This window comes from Piliocolobus tephrosceles, chromosome 13, assembly GCF_002776525.5.
Source record: "Piliocolobus tephrosceles isolate RC106 chromosome 13, ASM277652v3, whole genome shotgun sequence".
Taxonomy (NCBI): Eukaryota; Metazoa; Chordata; class Mammalia; order Primates; family Cercopithecidae; genus Piliocolobus; species Piliocolobus tephrosceles.
In genome coordinates, this window is record NC_045446.1 from 116,335,923 (window position 1) to 116,356,561 (window position 20,639).

Below are 20,639 nucleotides of genomic sequence, written 5' to 3' on the forward strand. Positions count from 1 at the left end.
TTTTTTTTTTTTATCCTTTAATTCTAACCAACAACTTGTTTTGAATTAGAAAACAAAAACAAAAACAAATCTTTCTCCTCCAGGCATATAGTGGAGGTCAATTGTCTTTTCTGCAGTTTGCCTCACCTCTCTTATGGAACTGCCATGAAACCCCATCCATGGGCAAAGCTACTCTTAGATCCCAATGATCACAGGGATGGTCATGTAACCTATGTGGAGACAGTTAGAATATTTCTCTGGGCCTTTCTTTTGAAATGAATTCAAGGAAAGAAATTATCTTACACTTTGACTGTGAAGATGAGAAGATGTAAGTTCTTTAATTACCAGTCGCCTTGAGTTCAGCCTCATGGAGAAACACAGCATGAAGAATTGAAGGTGACATTCACAAAGAAGCTAGTGAGAGCAACAGCTGGATCAGCATTCAGTCTTTGGCACATTCTATCTATGGTCTTATCATGTGCCAAAACCTTCCCCATACTGCCTAAGCTTGTTATGTTGAATTCCTTGGGAAACACAAAATTTTGACTTATTCAAGCTCTTGACTCAACAGTTTCACTCCAGCCCTACTAGTTCCTCACTTTGCAAGAGTCCACCTCATACCTTGAGTGTCAAAGACATGCACCTTTTTTTTTGCAATTGAAAATGTGATAGGAATAAGTATTTTATATCTTCTTTTTTTACAGACTTGAATTGTATCAAGGATTGAATTTAATGGCATATTATGGAGTCTATGATGGAACATCATTTGGCTCTTCAATAATTTGTAAAACAATGGAATATGAGCAGGAACATTCTTGGATTTGGCTTGTGGAACATGAGAGAATTAGGCTTTGTAGCTTAGAAGATAAGTTCCTGAGAGCAGAGAAGCAGACACATCAATATATTTGATTACCAATCAACAGAGAAAGGAGAGCACAGGACATTCTTAGTTGACATTGAGGAGAAGGGAAAAGGAGAGAGCAGAACTTAAAAAAATGAAAATGTATGTTTAAATTATGATACAGCAGTCCCTCAAGTCAATTTCTGTAGTTTAACTGCCATTTCTTCTTCAGAATCATGAAGTAATTTATAATAACATAGGTGTCCTAGTTTGAGCATTAGATGTGATACATTTGAATTTATAATTGCATAAATATTTTATTATTATCATCTCTAACCTCACAAAATTATTGAATACTTACTGTTTGCTTAGTTCTGCTTCATGTATGGTCATATATAAAGAAACACAGGACATGGATTTTGCTGCCACGTTTTTTTTAACATTATTGGAAAGACCAGACATACACTAAAAAAGATAAAGAAATTTGCAAGGCAACTTAAATTACATAGCAAAGAGATGTTATCTGCAAAGATGTTGAGAATACTGGTTCAGGGGAGCTAATGGAGGTGAAATTTGAAGAGTAGAGCTTTGCTAGTCAAAATACAAGAGGAACACTGGGTCATAAAAGAAATGAAAAGGGAATTTAAAAAATATTTTGAGATGAACAAAAATAAAAACATACCTTAAGAAGAAAAGATTTTCTTTTAATTCACAAGAGTTGTTGGTTAGGTTGAAAGAAAAAAATAAAGAATAAACTTTGTAATAGTGTATTCTTTCCTTTCCTATAGTGAACCCCAATACAGAGACGAAGCACTTTGCTCTAATAGGCGATAAAACTCAAATCAATATTTACTGTAGCCCTCATCACTCTGCATTAGAATTTTCAATGTACAAGACTCTTCCCAACAACAACTGAACTCCTTAAACTCAGGACCCTATTATATCTTCATTCCTGAGGCCAAGTCCAGCACCAGCATACAGGAGAAGATTTTTCTCTAATATATGAATAAGAAGGAAAATGGAGGAGAAGGAGGGAAGGAATCCTTGCACCCACTTGCTCACCATCCAGTGGAAGCCCAGGCATGATGGAAACAACTACAACTCAAGACAGAATAGTCAGGGATAAATATAATTAAACAAGCCTTCCTCAACAGTGCAGAAGAAGGAAAAAATTAGATAAAACATCAAAGAGATGACTTTTGAGCATTTTCACAGAACTCATTTCATTAACTCAAAAAGAGATGATGTTCAGACTATAAAAAACAGTGGGAGCACTGCACCAGAGCCTTAGATTGCTAAAGAGAAGCCAGTTATTTAAAAAACAAATAAATTGGAAGACCCTTAGCTAGACTAACTAAGATAAAAAGACAGAAGGCAAATAAATAAAATCAGAAATGAAAGAAGAGGCGTTACCATGGATGCCGCAGAAATGAAAATAATCATTACGGATTATTTTGAATAATTAGATGCCAGCATACTGGATAACCTGGATGAAAGAAATATATTCTTATAAATGTGCAACCCACCAAGAAGGAATTAAGAAATATACAACGAAACTTGGGAGGCTGAGGCAGATGGATCGCTTGAACTCGGGAGGCAGAGATTGCAGTGAACTGAGATCGTGCCGCTGCACTCCAGCCTGGCGACAGAGTGAGAATCCGTCTCAAAATACAAAAAACAAAAACAAAACAAAAAATAGACATACAACTGGAACAAATTGTTGGGCAAACTTTCCAAGAAAGAAATGTCCAGTATCAGATGACTTTATGGCTGAATTTTACCTAACACTGAAAGAAGAATTAATGCCAATTGTTCTTACACTCTTTCAAAAAATAATAGGACCAGGAATACTTCCAAACTAATTTAATGAGGCCAGCATCACCTCGATACCAATGCCAGATAAAGACAGAAGAAAGAAAACAAAAGCTTCAGGCCAATATCTCTGATAAACATAGATGTGACTATTCTCAATAAAATACTAGCCAACTAAATTTAACAACATATCAAAAAGTTATACACCATGATCAAGTGGGATATATTCTTAGAATGCAAGTTTGGTTTAAAATATATAGGTAAATGTGATAAAGGACATAACAGAATAAGTTCAACATCCTTTCATAATAAAAATTATCAACCAAATTTGTGTAGAATTTTTTTCAACACCATAAAAGCCATGTATGAAAAACTCCCAGATAATATAATCAATGGGGATAAATTGAAAGCTTTTTCTCAAAGATCTGGTAGAAGGCAAGGATGCCCACCCTCGTCGCTTCTATTCTACATAGTACTAGAAGTACTAGCAAGAGTAACTAGACAGGAAAAATAAATAAAAGGCACCCAAATAAGAAAGAAGTAAAATCATTTCTATTTTAGATGACATCATCCTATATGTAGAAGACTAAAGACTCCAAAATATAAAAGCACCCCTACATGAACTAATAAACAAATTTAGTATATCTGCAGGATACAAAATCAATATGCAAGAATTGGTTTTGTTTCTTTACAGCAATAACAATCTATGCAAAAAGGAAATCAAGAAAACAATTCCATTTATGATAGCACCAAAATGAATAACATACTTAGCAATAAATTTAACCCAAGAAGTAAAAGATCTGCACACTAGAAAATTAGAAAAGGAAAAGGTATAAATAAATGGAAAGATATGTTCATGGATTGGAAAATTAATATTGTTTAAATGCCCATACCACCTAAAGCAATATACAATTTGTTTTTTGAGACAGGGTCTCACTCTGTCACCCAGGATGGAGTACAGTGGTGCAATCTCAACTCACTGCAACCTCTGTTTCCTGGGTTCAAGGGATCCTTCCACCTCAGCCTCCCAAGGAACTGAGACTACAGGCACATACCACCATGTCTGGCTAATCTTCATATGTGTTGTGGAGACAGTTTCATCATGTTGCCCAGGCTGGTCTCAACCTCCTGGGCTCAAGTGATCTACCACCTTGGCCTCCCAAAGGGCTGGGATTAGAGACATGAGCCACCATGCCCAGGTGCAATATACAAATTTAGTGAAATGTCTACCAAAATTCAAATGGCATTTTTTGTGGAAATAAAAACAAGAATTTCAAAATTTACATGAAAACACAAAAGACCCTGAATAGCCAAAACAATCTTGAGAAAGAACAAAGTTGGAGGCGTCATATTTCCTGTTTTCAAACAATATTGGGAAGCTATAGCAATCAATATAGTGTGCTACTGGCATAAAAATAGATATATAGACCAATGAAACAGAACAGAGAGCCTAGAAATAAACCCAAACATATATGGTCAACTAATTTTCAGTAAGATCACCAAGAGTACAAAATAGGAAAAGAATAGTCTCTTCAATAAATGGTGCTGGGAAACTGCATAGAAAGAAAAATGCTGCCTGATTAGATTCCACATATAAGTGAGATCAGGCATACATTATGCAGGTTTGCTATATAGCTAAACTTGTGTTATGGGGGTTTGTTTTACAGATTATTTCTTCACCCAGATATTAAGCGATATTAAGCCTACTACCTATTAGTTATTTTTCAAGATCCTCTCCTTCCTCCCATCCTTCACCCTCCAATAGGCCCCAGTGTGTGTTGTTCCCCGCTATGTGTCCATGTGTTCTTGTCATTTTGCTCTCACTTATATGTAAGAATACGTAGTATTTGATTTCCTGTTCCTGCATTCATTTGCTAAGAATAATGGCCTCCAGCTCCATCTATGTTCCTGCAAAGGACATGATCTCATTAGGTTGATTCTATGTCTTTGCTATTGTAAATAGTACTGCAATGAATATATGCATGCATGTGTCTTTGTAATAGATCAATTTACATTATTTTGGGTATACACATAGTAATAAAATTACTGAGTCAAATGGTATTTTTGTTTTCAGGTCTTTGAGGAATCACCACACTGTCTTCCACAGTGTTTGAACTAATTTACACTCCCACAAGCAGTGTATAAGCATTTCTTTTTTTCCACAAGCTTGCTAGCATTTGTTATTTTTTTGCTTTTGAATAATGGTCATTCTGACTGGTGTGAGATGGTATCTCTTTGTAGTTTTGATTTGTACTTTTCTAATGATAAGTGATTTTTTTTGTTTGTTTGTTTTTCATATGATTGTTGGCCTTGTGTATTTTTTTTTTTTTTTTTTGAAAAGTGTTGTTCATGTCCTTTGCCCACTTTCTAATGGAGTTGTATGCTTTTTTCTTGTAAATTTGTTTAAGTTCCTTATAGGTGCTGGGCATTGGACATTTGTCAGATGCATAGTTTGCAAATATTTCCTCCCATTCTGTAGACTGCCTGTTCACTTGATAGTTTGCTGTGCAGAAGCTCTTTAGTTTAATTAGATTCCATTTCTTAATTTTGGTTTTGGCATCTTTGTCACGAAGTATTTCCTCATTTCTATGTACTGAATGTGTTGCCTAGGTTGTCTTTCGGGGTTTTTATAGTTTAAGGTTTCACATTTAAGTCTTCAATCCATCTTGAATTTATTTTGTATATTATTTAAGGAAGGGGTCCGGTTTCAATCTTCTACATATGGCTAGCCACTTATCTCAACACTAATACTTTCCCCATTGCTTGATTTTTGTCAGGTTTTTCAAAGATCACATAGCTTATAGGTGTGCCTTATTTCTGGCTCTTTGTTCTGTTCCATTGTTCTATGTGTCTGTTTTTGTACCAGTACCATGCTGTTTTGATTACTGTAGCCTGTAGGGTAGTTTGAAATTTGGTAGCATGATGCCTTAAGCTTTGTTCTTTTTGCTGAGGATTGCCTTAGATATTAGGGCTCTCTTTTGGTTCTACATGAATTTTAAAATAGTTTTTCTAGTTCTGTGAAGAATCTCAATGGTAGCTTAATAGAAATAGCATTGAATTTGCAAATTGCTTTGGGCAGTATGAAAGTGCCACCTCCAAATACCATTACCTGGGGGTTAGAATTTCAACATACATTTTCAGGGATCATAAACATTCAGAACATAGCACTGTGCAAATCAAAACTTTCAGTTATCTCCTTAGAACTAAAAATAAATAAAAGAATATTTAAATAATTAAAACATGAAATGTACAATATTTGGAAAACCTCCTTTTTTTTTTTTCTCTGAAGTAGGTTAAGCAGATGCTCCTAGGCCAGGTATGGTGACTTATGCCTATAATCCCAACACTTTGGGAGACCAAAGCAGGAGGATCATTTGAGAGTTTGAGACCAATCTGGGCAATATAGTGAGACCCCATCTCTACCAAAAAAATTAAAAGTTTTTTAAAAAGTGGGGGACAAGATGGCAGACTAGAGCAGTTCATGTGAGCAGCTGTCACAGAGAGGAAACAAAAAGACTAGTGAACACTGACCCTACAGGCCAATCATATGAGAAACCATGTCAGGATCTATCAAGGCAGCAGAAGTCACAGAGAGCAAAGAGGAGCAAAGCTGGACGTTGACCTCTCTGGGCTCATTTGGAAGCCAGAGAAACTCTTCAATATGGGAAGGGGTGAGTGAATGAGAGCCCCTGGGGGCATTCACAGTCCCCACAGAGACCTGTGCAAGACTGGGAATGGGAAAATTCCCTTGGTTCTCCTGTACTTCTAGCCTGAGGCAGAGAGCTACCTGGACATTTTACAGGAGCAACTTTTGAATCCAAAGGGACCTTTACAAGCTTTGGGTCCTTTAGCAGACCAGCACTGGTGCCACTGACTCAATAGAGGCCACACTTGTGGTGCCTGGCAGCAATAAGATTGCTGCACCTTCACTTGCCAGTCAGGGCTGGTGGCTTCCAGCCCAGAAGTCCAGCTTTGAACTTCACTCACCGGCCACTCTAACCACACCCACCACTGGTAGCTAGGGAGGCAATGCTTGCTACAACTTCCAGTCCAGGGATCCCACTCTCATGGGTACTCAGAAGAAGGGCACAGCCTCCTGTTGTCCTGGGAAACACCAAGATGGTGATGGGTGACTCTACTAACCCCACCACTAGAAGACAGGCAGACAACACAAGATAGAGCTTCCAGCCCAGTAGTCCAGCTTTTGTATGAACTCAGCTGGAGGGTGCAGCTTCCTGTTGTCCCAGGAAAGACAATGGCAAGGTGTGTGACCCCACCTATCCCAACTGGTGGCCAGGTAGGCAATGCTTGCTGAAGCATGCAGCCCAGTGGTGTTGCTTCTTATAAACTCGCCAGCAGAGTGCAACTTCCTGTTGTTCTAGGAAACACCCAGACGGCAGATCTTGTAACCCCACTTGCCACTACCACTGGTAGTCAGGTGGATAATGCTTGCTAGAGATTCTGGCACAGTAGTCTCACTCTGTATGGGGAGAGTCCCACTTCAGCTGGAGGGTGCAGCCTCTTGTCCTGGTAAATACCTGGATGGCAGGGTACATGACCCCACCCAACCCTGGCACTGATAACTAGGTGGGCAATGGCTGCTAAAATTTCTGGCTCAGTAGTCCCACTTCTGTCGGAACTCAGCTGGTAGGTGCAGCCTTCTATTGTCCCAGGAAGCACACAGACTTCAGAATGGGTGACCCCACCCACCCCCACCACTGGTAGCCAAGTGAACTGCACCTATTAGAGCTTCCAGCCCAGCAGTCCTGCTTTTGCCTACATTTGCCAAGGGGTGCAGCCTCCTGTTGCTCTGGAAACACCCAAGCAGCAGAACAGCAACTTCACCTAACCCTGCCTCTTGTAGCTAGATGGGCTATACCTGCTAGAACTTTCAGCCCAGTGGTCTTGCTTCTGCCTGAACTTTGTGGGCAGACACCACCCTGTGTTTCCCCAGGAAGCACACAGACAACAGATTAGTACTGACCCAGCAAGGATATGGATCGTTTGCCAAATGCAGTTCCTCCTGCCTGAGGGAGCCCAGTGGACAAGAACATCAAAAAAAAGAAATGCAGACATGAAGACACTAATTGGTGGGGGCTTCTCCAAGACCCAAGAGTGGACTAGAATTGAAGCCAGTTGACTAAACAAACCCACCTTATAACATAATCAAACCCCTAAGGGCATCAAAGAATATTAAAAAAAAAAAAAAAACCTCATCCAAAGGATGTTAGTTTCAAAGAATGAATAAATCTTATCCCACACAGATGAGAAAGAACCAGTGAAAGAACTCTAGCAATTCAAAAAAAGCCAGCGTGTCTTCTTACCTCCAAATGACCACACTAGTTCCCTGGCAGTGGTTCTTAATCAGACAGAAATGGCTGAATTAACAAATAGAATTCAGAATATGGAGAGGAATAAAGATCATCAAGATTCAGGAAATAGCTGGAACCCAATCCAAGAATTCTAAGAAATACAATAAAATGATACAGGAGATGAATGTTGAAATGGCCATTTTAAGAAAGAATCAAACTTAGCTGATAGAACTGAAAAATTCACTTCAAGAATTTTTAAAATGCAATCATAAGTATTAACAGCAGAAGCAACCAAGTTGAGGAAAGAATCTCAGAACTCAAAGACTTGCTTTCTGAAATAACTTAGTCACATGGAGATAAAGTAAAAATCAATAAAAAAGAATGAACAAAACCTTTTAGAAATATAGGAGGATTTACATACCAAATATAGCAGTATTTATATACCAAATCTATGACTCATTGGTGTCCCAGAAAGCAAGCAACATGGAAAACATTTCAGGATATTGTCCATGAAAATTCCCCCAACAATGCTAGAGAGGACAACATTCAAATTCAGAAAATGCAGAGAAGCCCTGTGAAATACTACATTATAAGACTATTCTCAAGACACACAGTCTTTGGATTCTTCAAGGTAGAAATTAAAAATATATATATTAAAGGCAGCTAGAGAGAAGGAGCAGGTCACCCACAAAGGAAACCCCATTAGGCTAACAGTGGTCCTTTTAGCAGAAATTACACAAGCCAGAAGAGAATGGGAGCTTATGTTCAGCACTCTTACAGAATTTTCAACCAAGAATTTTATATCCAGCCAAACTAAACTTCATAAGCAAAGGAAAAATAAGATCCTTCTCAAACAAGAAAATGGTAAGGGACTTTTTTTAACCATCAGACCTGCCTTACAAGAGGTCCTAAAGGAAGCACTAAACATGGAAAGGAAAGGCTGCTACTGGCCACTATGAAAACACACTTAAGCACATAGACCAGTGAGTGACACCATAAAGCAACTACATAAACAAATTTACATAGTAACCAGCTAACTACGTGATGACAGGAAGAAATCTGCATATATCAATACTAACCTTGAAGTTAAACAGCTAAATGCCCCAATTAAAAGCCACAGAATGGCAAGTTTGATAAAGAAGCAAGACCCAATGATATGGTGTCTTCAAGAGACCCATCTCAAATGCAATGACACCCATAGGCTCAAAGTAAAGGGATGAAGAAAAATATACCAAGCAAATGGAAAACATTAAAAAACAGAGGTTGTTATTCTAATTTCAGACCCAACAGACTTTAAACCAACAAAAATTTTTTAAAAAGACAAAGAAACGTATTACATAATGATAAAGGGCTCAATTCAACAAGAAGATCTAACTATCCTAAATGTATGTGCACTGAACACAGGAGAACCTACATTCATAAAGCAAGTTCTTAGACACCTGCAAAGAGACTTAGATAATCACAAAATAGTAGCAGGAGACTTCAATACCCCACTGTCAGTACTAGACAGATCATGGAGGCAGGAAGCTGGCAAAGATATTCAGTACCTGAACTTGATACTTGACCAGAAGGACCTGTCCTTCTGGTATCTATGGAACACTCCACCCAAAGATAACAGAATATACATTCTTCTCATGTGCAAATGACACTTCCTATAAAACTGACCACACAATTGGACATAAAACAATCCTCAGCAAATTTAAAAAGAAACAAACAAACAAACAAATGACATCATACCAAATACACTCTTAGACCACAGCACAATAAAAATTGAAATCAAGACTAAGAAACTCACTCAAAACCATATAATTACATGGAAATTAAACAACCCACTCCTGAATGACTTTTGGGTAAATAATTGAATTCAGGCAGAAATCAAGACATTCTTTGAAACTAATGAGAACAAAGATAAAACATACCAGAATCACTTGGACCAGCTAAGGCGGTGTTAAGAGGGAAGTTCATAGCATTAAAAGCCAACATAAAAATATTAGAAATCTCTTAAATTAACAAGCTAACATCACAACTAGAGGACATAGAGAAACAAGAGCAAACCAATTCCAGTTAGCCAAAGACAAGAAATAACCCAAACCAGAGCTAAAATGAAAGCAGTTGAGATGCAAAACAACAACAACAGCAACAACAAAAAATACAAAAATCACTGAATTCAGGAGTTGTTTTTTGAAAGAATTAATAAAATAGACCATTAGCTAAAATAATGAAGAAAAAAGGAGAGAAGAGCCAAATAAACACCATAAGAAGTGACAAAGAGGACATTACCACTGATCCCAGAGAAATACAAAAACCCTCATAGACTACTATGAACACCTTTATGCACACAGGCTAGAAAACCTAGAATAAATTAATAAATTCCTGGAACATACAACCTTTTGATTGAACCAGGAAGAAATTGAATTCCTGAACAGACCAATAATGACTTCAGAAATTGAATCAGTAGTAAGAAACTTACCCACCAGAAAAAGCCCAGGACCAGACCGATTCACAGCTGAATTCTACCAGTTGTATAGAAAAAGCTAAAACTGAGGAGAGACTACTCCTAACCCATTCTATGAGGCCAGCATCATCCTGATACCAAAACCTGGCAGAGACACAACAACAATAGCAACAACAACAAAATTTCAGGCCAATATCCCTGATGAACATTGATGCAAAAATCCTCAACAAAATACTAGCAAATCCAAACCAGTACCACAACCACATAGGCTAGGCTTTATTCCTCGGATGCAAGTTTGGTTTCACATATGAAAATCAATAAATGTGATTCACTACATAAACAGAACCAGAAACAAAAACCAACAACACACACTGGGGTCTACTTGATGGTGGAGGATGTGAAGATGGTGAGGATTGAAAAACTTCCTATCAGGTGCTATGCTTATTACTTGGATAATGAAACAATCTATATGCCAAACCACTGAGACATGCAATTCACCCATATAACAAACCTGTACATGTAACCCTGGATCTAAAATAATAAAAAAAAAATCTTTAAAAAGAAAAATTAAATATTTAAGCTCCTGATTTCTTTCCTTCTTTTTCCCCTTTCTATGATATTATCAGACCCTAATGTGGTCTTTTCATTCATCCATTTCTATTCTACCCAGTTCTAGATTGCCACTAACTGGTAGACCAGTAGAGCAGGCTGAGCCTTGCCCAAGCCTTTCTTTTCTCCTCCTTTTTGATGCAATATCCATCATTCACTTGCTTAATACATTTTTTTCTTTCTTTCTTTTCTTTCTCTTTCTTTCTTTCCTCCTCTTTCTCTCTCTTTCTTTCTTTCTTTCTTTTCCCTTTCTCTCTCTCTTATTTAACAGCATCTCACTCTATTGCACAGGTTGGAGTGCAGTGAGGCAATCTTGGTGGGGTTTCACTATGTTGGCCAGGCTGGCCTTGAACTCCTGTCCTCAAGTTATCTGCCCACCTCAGCCTTTCAACGTTTTGGGATTACAAACATGAGCCACTGTGCCTGGCCCCAGATTTTCTTTCTTCGTAAGTGGAACCAAGGTAATTTTCAGGCTTGCCAGTGTTTGAGTAATCCCATATTGTTAATCAATGGTGTCAAAATGTAAGTTCTCAAAACATTGTTAGAATCTGATTCCTGCTTGGCATACTTAGCATAACTGAGCTTCTTCTCGTTCTTTCTTTGGAAACAAAATCCCACATGTCCAAAAAAGAATGACACAAAAATGAACCTGAGCTTTGGAACTAGATATCTGGATTTAAATCCCGGCTCACTGTGGACTAGGAACCTGCTCTCTCTCAGTTGGTGCTCTGGGAACCAGGACTGGACAAAGGAGCTGGGTGCCTGGGCTCTTGGCTGTTGCTGTTTAAACCAAAAGGAATTGAAATCACATCATGAATTAAGGTGGGCACTGAATCAAAGGAGGAGAATAAGATGAGAAATTTATAAAAGATAGGCAAACAAATCCATTGTGACGATTCACAGCAGGCGTCTGCAAGCCAGACAGGACAGAGCAGTGCAGAGAGTAAGTAGGAAGGGGTCCCAAGAGATATGACTTGATTACTCTATAAACAAAGAGACAGCTTTTTCGAGGGCTGCTGTGGCCTGCCTCAAGCTGGGAACTGGGACCTTTTTGAAAACTATGTGTTTATTCTTGGACAGATAACTCTAGCCTCTATCGGCTTTCATACCCGCAAAGTGGTTACGCTGCCTACCTCACAGACTCAAATGAAGTTAGCTGGCACATAGTAGGTATTAAAATAAATAAAAGACATGCCCTCAAGCAATTCTGCATGGCTCTGCTTTGCTCATTTGAGAAGCTTCCTGCACATGCAAGAGGCTGAACATAATCTCCCTGAGATGCCCAGAACCTCATAATGGCCTGAATCTGCCCGCTGCCACCACTGATATTTTTCAACTAGTTGGGCACAGGTTCCTGCTCCAAATCTCTTCTGTCCTTTCAGAACTTTCCTTTTATATTTCTTTCTTAAACTTTTCACCCTCATTAAATTAAGCTCTGTCTTTTGGCAAAACCTTGTTCCTGGGGGAATTCTTTAAAAGTCCCATGTTGAGTTAAAATAAAATATTTCTTCTGCAAGTACTGTGGTAGCAGACCTTGTCTGTGTTGAAAGACCTGGAGTCCACACAGCCTTACGTAGCCCATGGACGTTTCAGTTTGATATCTCAAATTATCCTTGCACTGAAAGCACCGGGGAGGCTGGATTGTAACTAGTAGGTTCTTTTAGATTTGCTTTACTTCTTGGATAGAAACAGCTCATTATAAATCCATTCCTTATTGTGCATTTGAAGACAAGAGGAGGAGATCATTCTTCCCAAAGCCTCGCCTTTCTTTTTAGTCACTCGAGCTTTCTGATGTCCTGTCCTGTATCTCCACCAGCGCCTGCCAGAGCTGAGAGAAAGAGCTGTCTTGAGGATAACAATGCCATGTGCTTTCAAACAAGCCTGTCCTCACATATGCCACTTTGGCCTTTCTTCTTTTTTCCCTAATAACTGTGATTTGACCATTATATTGGCTAAGATTAGCTTTTGTTATTTAGTGTATTTTCACAACGCTCACACATCTTGTGGCAAGGGGACATGACCAAGGCATTGTTACTGTAACAATGCTTTACTGGGTCATAAAGCCAGTGCGAAATTATACAACTGCTAAGAATTGTAAGGACATTTGAAACTAGCTATTTTTGTCGTGCATTGGAATGATGTTGGATGAGAGGCTGAATGTCTATGTGCTGTGACTCCTCTTCCTAGCAGCTCCTTTGTTCCCTGCTGGTATCTGCTCAATCCTAAATTACCTCTAGTCCATTCTGAGACTCCAGGAGTGTTTTTTGGGAGCCATAAATATTACATGCAGGTTGAAAATGCAGTTTATTCATTTAAATATTTATTTCTTTATTCGTGTACTCTCAAAAGTTTCTCAAGCACTAGTATTTGCCAGATCCAGTGTTAAGCATATAACAAAGAATACCTCTCAGTTTACTAAAGAAATGAAACTGAGTTTTAGTATAATGTGTGACAATAAAAATTTCTGTGGAAAACACTGAATACAGCACAATAGTCTGTAAAAAAGCTGTGGGCAGAGATAAGAAACATTTTCATAGAGGTGATTTCCGAGTTGTGTTTTGGGAATGAACAGGAGTTTGGGACATGGCATGTAGGTGAATGGTCGTTGAGATGCCTGATAGCTAGAACCAGGTACCTAGCCTTGGATGTGATAGAGCAGAGATTCTCAATCTTGAATGTGCATCTAAATAAATCATTTGAGGATCTTGTTGAAACGTAGATTCTGATTCTGTGGGTCTGGGGTAGGGCTTGCAAGTCTGTCTTTCAATAAATTGCTGATTAAAGAACCACAATTTTATATATCTCTTAAGGTTTTTTTTTATATAACTAAAAACGTTGGTATTAATTTCAAACATGCAGCTGGACATGGTGGTGCGTGCCTATAGTCTCAGCTACTTGGGAGGCTGAGCCTTGAGTCCAAGAGTTTGAGGCTGCAGCAAGCTACAATTGTGCCACTGTGTTCCATCCTGGGCAACAGAGCAAGACTCTGTCTCTTTTTAAAAAATAACAAAATAAAATCCAGCCTGACTGTTAAAAGCAAATTCAAACTTACGTAACAGTTGCAAGAAATCGTAGAAATGGTCCGTTTGCTCAAACTCAAATACACCGGTTGTTTATATTTTGCTCCATTTGATTTATTATCTTTTCTCAACATATTTATATACAATTCTTTTCTCAACTGTTTGGAAGTAAGTTGGTGACATTTCCCCCTCCAGCTTTAAATTCTAGAGTATATGTTTCCTAAGAGCGAGGATAGTCTTTTACATTTATCACAATCAGGAAATTTAACATCAATATTAAGTAACAATTATTTAATCCACAGGCCATAGTCTCATATCAAGTGTTCTAATAATGTCCTTTATAGCAATTTCTCCTCCTTGATCTAGAATCCAAACCAAGGACATGCATTGCATTTCGTTGTTGTCTCTTGAGTCTCTTATATTTTAGACCAATTGTTCAGCTGTTATTGTCTTTCTTGACCTTCACAATTTTGAATAGTACAGGGCAGTTATTTTGTAGAATGTCCCTGAGTTTGAGATTGCCTGGTATTTTCTCTTAAATGAATTTTTGTAGGTATTATTGGCAGGGATATCACAGAAGTGAGGTTGTGTTACAGATCAGTAAGAATCTGGTGAATGCAGGGTTCAACACCAGGAATGACTGCCAGTGTCTCAACCAAAAATTGCTCCCCTGCCAGAAGCTTTGCATTACCTACCGCATGGCTTGGCCCACCCTGCCTGGGGAAGACACACTGGATCTTGGATTCGCTTTGAAACTTGAAATAATAGATCTTAGTTAAGTTCCAGGCTTGCCTTTGCATCTCTCCTTTATGTTATGGCTGTTTTTCCTTTCTTAGATAGCCCACTTCTGGCTTCTTTTTATGTGGCCTGCAGTTCTAAGTGGTCAGGCTCTGTCTCCATCTCTAGCGTCCTCTCTTAAAAATCTTGCCCTAGCCATGTTATTAGGATGGAACTATGGAAGACTGGATGCTAGACGAGCCTGGTGACTTCAGGTTCCCCCAATGATCGTGCTCCTCTTCTAATTCTTCATTTCTGCTGTTTTGTTTTTCTGTCTAGAAATCCCTTTTCAATTCACCTCACCCCTGCCAACTCTTTATAAAGCTCTTTCATTCTCCAAATCACCCATGAGTAATTCCTTTGCTTATTAAAGTTTGAGACGCCCTGCATAAATATCAGGATCAAGAAATGCAGTCTTGGCCGGGCACGGTGGCTCATGTCCACAATCCCAGCGCTTTGGGAGGCCGAGGCAGGTGGATGACCTGAGGTCAGGAGTTAGAGACCAGCCTGGCCAACATAGTGAAACTCCATCTCTACTAAAAATACAAAAATTAGCCTGATGTCGCGGCGGGTTTCTGTAATCCCAGCTACTCTGGAGGCTGAGGCAGGAGAATCACTTGAATCTGGGAGGTGGAGGTTGCAGTGAGCTGATATAGGGCCACTGCACTCCAGTCTGGGCAACAAGAGTAAAACTCCATCTTGAAGACTGTTAGCATGCAGAACTGCTACAGGACAGCCAGAGGCAGGACTGGGAGGCTGTGGTATGGGTGCAGTTAAAATCAAAGGCTCCATGTCTGGTAGATTGGCTTCCTGGCTATGGGAACTTGACAAGATATTTCACCTGTCTAAGCTTCAGTTTTCTCATAATTAAAACAGGAATTATACAACTACCTATTTTATAGGGTTTTTGAGAAGAATAACTGAGATAACGCAGGTCACTGATTTACAGACTCTGTATTAGGATGGAAATTGCAGAAACACTGACTTGGTGCTGAATCAGGGAACTTGTATTCCTCTTGCCTAGGGACAGAATCGGGGTAGGGATAAGCCTGCAGATGGTGGCAAAGTGGCCCTAGCTTCACTGGCCAAGAATATTCAGCACCCAGGAAATAAACCAACCCTTATGAAACTGTCAAAGCCTTGACAGCAAGGGGATTGGAGCTGGACAGGGCACATTCCAGGACAAGAGTGCTTGTGTGGCTCCTATCCTCAGAAACAGTATTTGGGACCAGAGGTTTGGGGAGTAACAGAAGCAATACTTCAACAAGATTTTTAATGAAAATCACCAGTAACCATGTCAATCTGTTGTCAGAGTAAACTTCCTGTGATGCCTAAAAAGAAGTGTAAAGGAAAACAATTCTGATCAAAGCCTGAATTCCTTTGTGGCAGGCATTTTCTCTGCAACACACCCAAAGGCATTTTGTAAAATAGCAGCAGTTTCTGAAAGGAAGATGTGTTAATAGGATACGGTTTGGGTGTCATCAGCTTGTTCCCAGAATGGGTTTCTCATGAAGACAGACATCAAAATGGAGAGGAGAGATGAATTCACTCACAGGCTGGCACTTGATGGAGAAAAGGAGAAAATCAAATGTTTTAGTGGCCTGGATACTACAACTCTTGATGAGAACATTGTTAGCTCCATTTAGCTCTCTCAAACTGACGGGGTTATCAAATCATTCTGCAAGAGTGACACCATTATTGGGCACAGTTCTATTCTGCCTTGAAGTTTGAAAGTGTAACAATTAGCAAATATTTACTGAGCGTCTACTATATGCCAACACTCTGCTAGGCATGAAAGGGGATTGGAAATTTATGTAAAATCAGTTTCTCAGTGCACGTTAGTAACAAAAGTAGCTTCTGCTTGGAATATCTACCTTAGGCTATTTCAAATCATCATCTCATTTGGCCCAGGGGTTGATAATTCTTATCCCCTTTTAATAACAGATATCTGAGGTACAAAACAGTAAAAAAAAAAAAAAAAAAAAAATTGTCCAGGGTCATTCGACAAATGGCTGAGCTGTTATTCTCAGCTGTTATTCTGCTTTTTTACTATACTATGCTACCTGGGAAGAGAAGATATTGCACATATTAAAGACAGATTCAAAAGAGTATATGATGTACGTGAAATAAAAATGAATGTTCTTTTTTTTCAGTTTAGAGTCAGTCCATTTAAAAGATGGAGAAACTGAGGCTGGTACATATTCTCAATCACTGTAGAGAATTTGTTATTGAGGGTGGAGGTCTCAAGTGCTTTGATGCCCAGCACTGCCTTCTTCCCGTTAACCCTTGGCATTTTGATGTTTGCTTGGCAGGATGAACGCTCTACTTTCTGGACATCTGTGTCCTGCACAGATGGTGTCTGGAGTGTTAGTGTGACTCCCCTCAGTTACAGTTTGGAGTAGGCCAGTGTCATCACTCATTCTAGGTGGCCCACCTCCTGCCAGGGTTCCTCGAGGTGCCGGAAGCAAAGCAGCCGAACACTGCCAGAGAAAGCCTGTCTGCCTCACTGTGAAGTCGATGGAAATCCCAATAGGACGGGAAACAGACTGCTGGGAGATTGATGTGTGCTATCTGCCCTTGCATGGAGAGGAATGGCCGCCCTGCTATCGCTCCCTCCTTCCTGCTCCCTGATGAGTGTAGCTGGCTGTTTGGGGTGGCATTGAAGGAGTGTGTCTGGGTTGATTCAATGAGGAACATGGCTCTGAGATGGAACATCTCCAGAAGGGATGAGAGAGGAATGCCAAGGAGTTGTGGTGGAGACATAGCGCTGTCCAATGAATTTATCACCGAGCATCTTGTTCTCATTCCCTAGCAAAAGAAAGAGAAAGAAAAAAATAAAAATAAAAAAGCTAAATACCAGGCAAAGAAAGTTAATCTGTGTCCACAGCATTTTGAAATAATAAAATCAGAGCAGGCTCACTGGATACCATCCATTTCCATTTCACGCTCTCAGAGTCTGAAGACAGACCGATGAGTTTGGCTGGCAGAGTTCTTTCTTTCTTTCTTTGGCTAGCTCCCTGACTTAGTTCTTCCCGCTGGAATGATGGGAAAAAGTCTTAAGGGCTGGAAGTTTGACTTAGGAAAACAGCACACCAGGGGTTCACATCCTTCCTCTCGCATTAAGCAAATCCATTGGGGAAATTTCAGCATCCATCTTCTCTGTTCTGTCTTTATTATATACTTCCAGATGGGCTGGAAGGGCACCATCTCCAAGGGCACTGCCACAGAGAGCTTCTTGTTCTGATTATTCCACTGAGTCATGATGAACAGACTGTCAGGGGGAGCGTGACCTGTGTGCGAGTGGCTCAAGCTCTTCTCAGGCACAGCTTGCCCTGGTCCCCAGGCCTGCCCGAAATCCCTGAGACTGCTGCTCTGGGGTGCACTCAAGTTCCCTGATCTTCTGGGATGGAGGGAAAAGGCAGGTCTGGGATAACCTGGTTGCCTTATAATATCTGGACAACTTTGGTTCTACAGCCCAAGGAGAAAATGAATAATAATAAGAAAAAAAATGACATCCAAATCCTCTTTAATCAAAGCATTTGAAAGGACCTGACATGCAGTCATTGTGCTCCAAATTTATTACTACAACAGAACCTAGGAAATACTAATGAAATAGCAATCTGCTAGAACACAATGCGCTATTTATGGAAATGCAGCTCTGCAGTGCAAGGAGAATACAATGGGGCCTGAGGTGGGGAAAGGGCTCTCATACTTTAGGGTTTTCCGTTGCTCCTCATCATCATCAGGCCCAGAGCAACAGCAATAACAACCGTCTTTCAGAACACTCTCCTTTCAGGCCCTTGCAAGGGACACCAAGCCTTGATGTAGGCTTTGCTATCAGTATCTCCTGTCTCTGGCCTCTGAAACCATGTGTGCACTTAGGAAGGGATCGGGGAGGAAGTGCTTATAATTACCATTAGTTGAGGGCTTACCATGAAGCAAGATTTACAAATTTTATTTTAGTCAATACTCATCATATTCCCATAGTCCTAATTTTGCAGATGATGCAATTCAATATCATAGGTATTAAGTAATTTTTACCCAAAGGCACATAACTTGCCGCTGGACAGGAATTTGATTCTGGCCAGTCTAACTTCAAAGCTTATGCACTTATCTTTTCCCCACAGACCATGCAATGACTTCAGTTCATGATTTTTGGACCCCTTTTAATAAGTGAATGAAAGATTTCTTATGAATAGCATCCTGTCTCCTACCTCTTGTGCTGCGGGCTGACAAAGGAAATGCTTTGCTTCAAATCTCCTTACATGCTGCAGTTCTTTCTATGTGAAGTACAGAGTTAATTAGTTAATTAATTAAACAATTAAACAAATACTATTGAGTACCTACTATTTGCCATGCACTGTGCTAGATGCAAAAGAAGCATTTGAAAAAGGCACATACGGTCCTATTCTGGAAAGGAAATAACAAGGTTAAAAAGGCACTATTAAAGAAGAATAATTACAGTGTGTGAGTAGTGCTACTTAAAAACACTGAAAGAAAACAGGGTACCAGGATAGATAATAATGAGAGCAGGGAAAAAAATGTTTTCATTGAATGCTTAGGAAGCTGAATTCAGGTCTGTAGGATGAGACACCTTCAAGCAGTTGCAAAACATGGGAGAATAAATGCTAGGCAGAAGATATATCCATGGTAAAGTCCCTGAGGTGGGAAAGAGCTTTCCACGTTTAAGCTAGGAAAGAAGGGCCAAGAAACTGGGGCAGGGTGAACCAGAGGGAGAGTTACACAGACTAGACACAGCAGGGTAGCTCAGGCATGTCTCATTGACCATGCTGTGAAGTTTGGAGCTGGTTGTTCTAAGTGCAATAGTAAGCAATGTAAGGATTTACAGAAGGAAAGTGATACATGCTGATTACATTTTGACAATTATGTTTTAATAGGAAAACATGTCTGTGCTCCAAAATTTAAAAAATGAGTTTTTGTGGTGTTTCCTTATCTCTGGCCTTCAGCCACCCATCTTCCTTACCAGGTTAGTGTATATCCTTTTCTATATATTCTATATATATTGCATATATATATGTGTGTGTATATATATTGGATTAAACATGGATATATTGAATTAACACGCATACATACCATTCTGCAGCTTGTCATCCTTTTTTTCTCTCACTTTATAATATATTTTGGAGATTATTATGTATCAGGACACATAGAAACATGCCATTTATTTAACAGCTGTTGATTGGTCAGCATAACATGGTGGTTAAGAACATAGGCTCTGGAGGCAGACTGCCTGGTTTCAAATCCTGTTTTGTATGACCTTGGGTAACTCAACTTCTTCATACCTTGATTGACACATCTAGTAATGGTAAGACGAAAGCACCCACCTCATAGGATTGTTATGAGCATTAAATGAGTCAATACATGTAAAACATCTAGAACAGTGTGTGGCACACATGGTGTGAAGAGGCTTCTGCATGTGACACACATGGTGTGTATAGGTTCCTGCATGTGGCACGTGTGGTGTAAATAGGCTTCTACACGTGGCACATGTGGCATAAATAGGCTCCTGTCTGTGGTACATGTGGTGTGAATAGGCTCCTGCATGTGGCACATGTGATGTGAATAGTCTCATGTATGTGGTACATGTGGTGTGAATCAGCTCCTGTATGCAGTACATATGGTGTGAATAGGCTCCTGCATGTGGTACATGTGGTGTGAATAAGCTCCTGTGCGTGGTACATGTGGTGTGAATAGGCTCCTGCATGTGGTACATATGGTGTGACTAGCCTCATGTATGTGGTACACATGGTGTGAATAGGTTCTTGCATGTGGCCCATGTGGTGTGAATGGACTCCTGCATGTAGCATATGTGG